The sequence below is a fragment of the Dipteris shenzhenensis genome, chromosome 17, assembly GCF_047967505.1.
Source record: "Dipteris shenzhenensis isolate YYH24624 ecotype China chromosome 17, Dip_SZ_1.0, whole genome shotgun sequence".
In the NCBI taxonomy this organism is placed as follows: Eukaryota; Viridiplantae; Streptophyta; class Polypodiopsida; order Gleicheniales; family Dipteridaceae; genus Dipteris; species Dipteris shenzhenensis.
This window is the reverse complement of record NC_141612.1, coordinates 8,216,901-8,224,483: the sequence shown is the minus strand read 5'-3', so window position 1 is coordinate 8,224,483 and position 7,583 is coordinate 8,216,901.

Genomic DNA, 7,583 nt, shown 5'->3' with positions numbered 1-7,583 from the left:
TGAGAAGGGGCTGGTAGTGGATCCTCGTAACCAGCTTTGGCGAGGTCCGCGAACCAATTAGTTGCCTGGGGGAGAGAGAAACAAACCCATCAAGTTAGGATCTTTGTACTCTTGACGAGCTTGTCACGGTGTGTGTTGTCTACCAGAACAGTAAAATATATTTCTCCCTTAATACAACTTTCTGGCTCCTAATCACCAAAATGCCCTTTCCTTCTATGTACATTTAGTCCCATGCATTTACTATAACCTATGCTGTAGCATACATATTGTTATGGATAAAATTGTCTAAGGAAAAAGGCATTAACATGTATGTGTGTTTGTATATGTGGCAATAGTATAATAAAATATGGTGTGCATAGGGCCCAAGGTTGAGGTGGCAGGGCATGACCATGTGCCACCCTTCCATGTAAGAGGACCCATAAGGTGTGTTGTACATAATCCATGATAGTAATATTATAAAATGCAAGGTGGCATGGCTCATCCATGTGCCACCCCTCCACCTAGGCTGCATTTAGTGATATATGGCTCAAAGTCCATGGGAGAAGCAATATAAAATAGGTGGAGATGGCTATTATATTGAGTTATTCCCTCCATATGGGATAAGCCCATGTGGGGGAGGTATAGAAGGTCCAAGAGAGCAATTTAAATAATGGGGAAAGTAGGATGAGGTGGCAAGATTCCTTGTGCCAACCCTCCACTTGTCCTCCTAGAGGTTTGAACATATTATAAAATTGGAAAGAGACCAAGGGAGTATCATAGACTTGAGATATGGGGCTTGATTTATGTGGAAAATTGAGGCAAAGGGTTGTCGCACACAATTGAGAGTGCGTAACCGCCTAGCCCACATGGGAGACTTTTCCACACACACCATGCATGTGGGAGGATACATTAATGGGGAGAGACCCCCTCTTTTGGCTATAAAAGGAAGGGGCTATTCCTTGATGAGACACGCTCATTCTTGGAAAGCCACCTAGCTAGTATTTTGATATTTCCCTCTCATCCCTTCTTTCAAATAAAGTATGGTTCTCTTCCCTTGATGTCTCCATCTCTACATTCCTCCTCCTATCATGTACATGCTTCCCTTCCCCCTCTCCTTTTCCCCTTGTGTCATAGTCTCCCTCTTCCTTTCCTCCACTTCTAATTCCTTTTTCCCTCCTATGACAACCGTTCGCCCCCATGATCTCCTTTTCTCTATGGCCCTTGAGCGTCGCCATGCTTAGCCTCTAGCCTCTGGTCTCGATTTCTTTTCCGGCTAATAGATTTGGTGTGGCTGCTGGGATACAAATCTCCATGGCTAGTGGCAAATCTTCTACTCGTACGGGTCACATCTACAAAACTATACCATCTGTGCTCTTTCTAAGCTACTGCGCGTGCATTCGATTCGCGCGTCTCCTATGCGACAGTTCTCTGGGCTGCTGCAACTTCTGGTTGCGGACAGTTTTCTGCGTTCACCCGCACGACAGTTCTCTGGACTGCTGCAGCTTCTGGTTGCGGACAGTTTTCTGCGTTCACTTGCGCGACAGTTCCGACAGTTCTCTAGACTGCTGCGGCTTCTGGTCGCGGACAGTTTTCTGAGCCCCTGCAAAACTGTAACAGCAGATCCCACACACCCCTCTCTCTTCTCTTCTTCTCCTTCTCCTTCTCCTCTCCTCTCTTTTTATTAAAGAGTAGGATTTGAACCCAAGACCTCCCCCTTCACAAAAGAAAGTCTTATCATTGGTCCAACAAGTTGGAAGTGGTAAAAATGTAATGATTTTTGTTCATATATTGAAATCGTGGGAACTGTAACTCTCTAACCGTAGGGAGTTTGCTCTTGTTGTAAAAAGCAAAAATACTTCATTTTATGTGCTCTATCCACATCTCTTGCTAGATCGCCGATTCAGAACTTCTCCAAGCTCACTTCACGGACGCATGCCACATGAGAAGGGTGGACATTTATGTCACTTCTCGACGCGTTTAAGTAATTGGTGCCTGTTCCTCCGCACCTTACGGCTACCAATGCACGAGATGTCTTCCTTGATCTTCATGTCGACCTTCAATGGCTGATTGTCCAGTGCATTGTTGAAGGAGATGCCGGGTGGAATGATACACCGTGGATGATTCATGGTGAAGAACTACTGATACGCTGGGAGGATTTTGATTTTACTTCTACTCATTGTGCGGTGATCGAACTACTTGCTGCTTCAGAGGTAATTAAAACGGTGTCCTTCATCGAAGGGTGGGATGCTCCCCAAGCTTGGGGGGAGATTTGGCGCATCTGCTTGTTGAATCCTGTGGATAAGCTCGTCTTGAATGGTTTATTCACGATCTCACTACAAAGGTTTCTAAGCCTCGGCTATGGTTGGTAATGTTTCGACCAAGGAATCCATTTGTAACTAATTAACATTTTGTGCCTCATTTCGAGCTTCAAATTGTAATTCTTTTTGGGCTTAAGATAAACTATCAACAAAGGATTGCAAGTTTATTTGGTGCTGAACGTTTGGCTCAAGTGTTGAATTCTCCCCACCCTCTCCTCCTACCTATCTTGGACTACCGAGAAACTTGGGATGTCCGAATTTTAGTCTTGGTGTGATGACATCTTGGATTCTTCAATTTGATGGAGCTTACAAACCTTCGACCAAGGTGGTTGGTGTGGGTGTGAAGCTCACTTCACCGGGTGGTGAGGAGTATTGTTACAGCAAGTCTTCACCTGCAAGTACTTGCAATCAAGCTGAGTACTCGGCGCTCATTTTTGGGTTACAAAAGGCACAAGAACATCAAGCCAAGCAATTGGAGGTGCAAGGAGATTCTCAACTAGTGTGTGAACAAGTTAGTGGAAGGTGGAAGGTGCGGAGCAAAGGCTTGGTTCCACGACATCAACAAGCCTTGGAACTTTGCAACCAATTTGAAGAGGTAAAAATTCAGCATATCCCTCGAGCTCGAAATCTTGTTGCTGATTTCTTGGCACGTGAAGCTTGTACTTCAATCACGCATGACGCGAGTGGAACCGCCACCCCAACAAAGCCGCAAGCCACGAAGGAGGGTGATCATTTGTAAGGAATGCAAAGGTTGTGGTCATCATGAAACTAAGTGTTGGGCATACTTGATACGAGTTCACCGACTTCGGAAGATCATCAGGAGGGTTCTCAAGGACATTGCTCAAAAGAAGGATGCCAGACCGCACACCCCTTGAAGAAATAGCATGGCGACTACAAGAACTGGAAGAAGCTGAAGGTGATGTGCAAGCTCTCCAACTGTTGACATTTGTCACGGCATTCTTGTTTGCCCTGATGAACAACCTCATGTAACGCCGCGCCTCTAACCCTCGCTTGTAAAGATCGATGTGATATCATGAGGGTTGGTCCTTTTAAGATTGTCTATGTGCTATTCTATGCTAAAGATTCTTCTCGTGTAGTATTTCACACTACACCAGTCACACCCTACCCTGCCTATGTGTGCTTTTTGGATGTATCTTCACCCGATTTTCAGTTCAAGCTTCCTCTTACTATTGTTCATCCATAGATAAGCCTATCTTTTCCATCTTCCAAGCATGGCTGACATTACCGTGTTTTGTGGAGGGGTGGAAGAAAATCCAAATGAGTATCTTGTGGCCTTCAAGCGCTGTTGTGTTTCTCTCAACTTTCTTACTGAAGACAGATGGCTATTGGTTCTTCCCACATTTCTAGAGGGTTTGGCTCAAGTGTGGTATGAGCAGACGTTCGCCAAAGCCGGCCAAGGTTGACAGCAGCGATGATTGAGTATTTCAGCAAAGAAGAGGAGCCGGAGAATGTGTACCTGCAGGTGGCAAACTTGAAGCAGTCAGAAGGTGAGACGGCATGTCAATATGTGGATCGAGCGGTGTGCTCCTGGACCATTTGATTGCCACACAGGAGGACAATGCCGGATTTCGAGCTGGAATGACTCAGCATGTGCTGGGCTACCTTGTAGCAGGAGCGAGTGATGAATTCCGCCTCAAGCTTAAATGGGAGAATCCAGAAACTATGGTGCTAGCACATGAGATTGCTCAAAAGTTTGATAAAGTTCAGTCTGACCCCACTTCAAAGAAGACGATTGTCCCTCTGCATCCCCCTCAATTCCTGCAACAACAACCTGGGGGGTCTAACTCAGGGGCATACCCCCACCCCTCATCAGGGATGTATCCACCACCTCCACCTCAAATGTATGGTCCTCCCTTAGATGCTTACCCTCAATAAGGTGGATATCCTCACCCTTCGCCTCGAAGATTTCCCCAGCCTCACCCACGAGCCCCCCTCCTCTCTACTCTCGTGGCCCCTCCAACTAAAGAGGCCCCCCCTGCAACAGAACCTGGAGTCAATGACCTAGCCAAGGCCTTGAATGATCTTCGGCTTGAGATGGTGGGCATCAAAAATCAAGCCAACCGCCCTCCAAGAGACCGTGCTAATGTTGTATGCTACGAGTGCCACCAGAAGGGTCATTATTGCACAGAATGTCCCAATATTCCATGGGTGAATCTTCTAAGTGAGTCGAGCACTGAGGATTCTGATGTAGAGATCCTCGACCTCGGGAAAAGAAGTCGTGCCACCTCGGACCCCTCTCCAAACCGTGGACTGGGTCGCCCCAAGAAGAAGGTGTCCTTCTCAGAGCCCTCTGATGCTAAGATGGTAGACCCACCAATAGAGAAGACTAAAAGATCTCGCAGGAGTAAGTGGTCACCCTCAGATTTTCCCATCGGCTTAGGGCAAGAGGACTATTCGGTCGTTTAGGACCTTGCTCATCGGTCTTTGAGCATCACACTCCCTCAACTAATAGCATTAAGCCCTAAGGTGAGACGTGAGCTATAGCAAGGTCTCTCAACAAGGAAGAGCAAGAAAAAGGGAAAGGTACGAGAGGTATCTTCTATCTCTGAAGAAATTGATCGGCACCCACATACAGTAGATGTCATCATAGATAATTGCCGTGTCCAAAATGTGTGTGTTGATGGGGGAGCTCCATGTAATATCATGGTGCCCCGAATCATGTGTGTGTGTTAAATGTCATCAGCACTTTGAATTGCTGAGGAAGATGTGCTTAAAACCACATTTGCCACGCCCTAGGGGACATTTGCATTCAAAGTAATGCCATTTGGCCTCACCAATGCTCCTGCTACCTTTCAAAGATTTATGCAGATGGTGTTTGCTCCTTATTTGGGGGATTTCTTGGAGGTGTTTTTAGATGATTTCTGTATATTCTCGTCACGTAAGGAGCACATCATGAAGGTTAGATTGGCCTTCCAAAGGGTCAATGATGCAAATGGCAGTCTCAACCCTGAGAAATGCACCATTGGAGCCACTCAAGGGAGGTTATTGGGACATGTTGTCTCATCCGAGGGCATCAAGCCTGACCCCGAGAAGGTAGAAGCCATCCTCAAACTCTCCCCACCTACAACCAAACGATAGGTACGCTCATTTGTCAATCTAGCAGGATACTATCGCCGCTTCATTGATCAATATGCTACTTTGACATGGCCCATGACTATGCTATTAAAAGATGGGGTTGATTTCTCTTGGGATGAGGATTGTGATCATGGGTTTGCACAAATCAAGAATGCTCTGGCTTCAGAACCCATTCTACGCAATCCAGACTGGTCAAAGCCCTTCTATATCAATCCTGGGTTTGGTGAGCACACTCTGGCAGGTATTCTTCTCCAGCAAGAGGAGGATCGGTTCATGTACCCCGTTCGATTTGCTTCTCAACAATTGCTTGACACTGAGCGACGCTATTCAGAGGCTGACAAGCATGCATCATCTTTGGTGTTTTGCATTGAGAAATTTAAGCATTATGTGGCTAGAAAGTCCTTCTTTATACTCACTGGCACTGGTCTTGCAAAGCAGGTTCTTCAATCACCAAATCCCATGGGCCGGTTGGCCAAATGGTTGGCAGTTCTACAAGAATATGATTTCTCTTTCAAAATTGTAAAAGGGGGTTGTTCCAACTTGAAGAATGCTTTGATTGATTTAGAGGAGTGCCTTGATGTAACCCTTGTAGTAGCCATAGAAGTTGGGGATCCTTGGTATGGTGGTATCTACAAGTTTTTGACTGCTTTCTCCTTTCCTTCAGAAAGTACAAGCTATGAGAGAAAGAAGATCCACAGAGAGAGTAGGTGCTACACCCTCCTTGATGGGGTGTTGTACCGTCAAGGCATGGATGGGGTACTAAGACGGGCCATTGATGCAGATGAAGTGCCTAAGGTATTGAAGCATTATCATGATGGATTTTGTGGAGGCCACTATGCCAGTGACTATACAGCTAAGAAGATTTTACATGCTGGATACTATTGGCCGACCTTGTTCAAGGATGTCACTTTGTATTGCAAAACCTGTAAACCATGTCAATTCTTTGGTAGGAAGGATTTGCGTCCTAGGCAACATCACCCAGTGATGTCCATCCATTCGTTTCAGAAGTGGGGAATAGATTTTGTTGGGCCCTTGCCCATGACTGCCCACAAAAAGAAGTATCTTTTGGTAGCCACTCAGTATGTCACTAAGTGGGCTGAAGCTATCGCCCTCTCTACTGCAAATGGCAAGGCAGTTTCAAATTTCATATTTGAACGTATCTGCACAAGGTTTGGGACACCCATGGAGATAGTCTCTGACCATGGGAGTCCATTCTTAAATGAAGCAGTGGAGTTACTCATGGATCGCATGGGTATTGATCATCACACTTCTAGCATCTATTATCCAGCATCCATGGGTCAAACCGAGCAGACCAATGGCCTTCTTTGTAAAACCATGGGAAAAATGGCCGCAGGGAACAAGAGCCAATGGGATCAGAAGGTCACTGAAGCCGTGTGGGCTTACAACCTCACTCATAAAACATCTACAGGTCACACTCCTTTTGAGTTGGTGTATGGTACTGAGGCAGTTTTACCACTAGAGATAGAGATTCCGGCCTTGAGATTGGCACAGGAACAGAGGATGACAGAAGATGAACATGTAGAGGCCAGATTGGTACAACTTGAGAAGTTAGATGAGACCCGACGCCTTGCACTACACCAAACAGAGATCCAAAAGAATCGACAAAAGGCCCGATTGGATGCTAAGATTCGCAAGGGATGGGAAAGACACTTTGCTGAGGGGGATGTTGTGCTATGCTTTGATATTAGATTGGACCACCAAATGGATAAGAAGTTTCTGCCACTGTCGGCTGGTCCATACAAAGTCATCAAAGAATGTAGCAATGGGTCTGTACAAGTTCAGGAGCTGCATGAACCATATGGCAAGAAGGTGATCAACAAGCGTTACCTCAAGCCTTTCTTTGTGCGTGATGGGCCCAGGCATGGAAATGCTGTGTATTCCCTACCTGGGGGGGGGGAACTGTTATGGATAAAATTGTCTAAGGGAAAAGGCATTAATATGTATGTGTCTTTGTATATGTGGCAATAGTATAATAAAATATGGTGTGCATAGGGCCCAAGGTTGAGGTGGCAGGGCATGACCATGTGCCACCCTTCCATGTAAGAGGACCCATAAGGTGTGTTGTACATAATCCATGATAGTAATATTATAAAATGCAAGGTGGCATGGCTCATCCATGTGCCACCCCTCCACCTAGGCTGCATTTAGTGAGATATGGCTCAAAGTCCA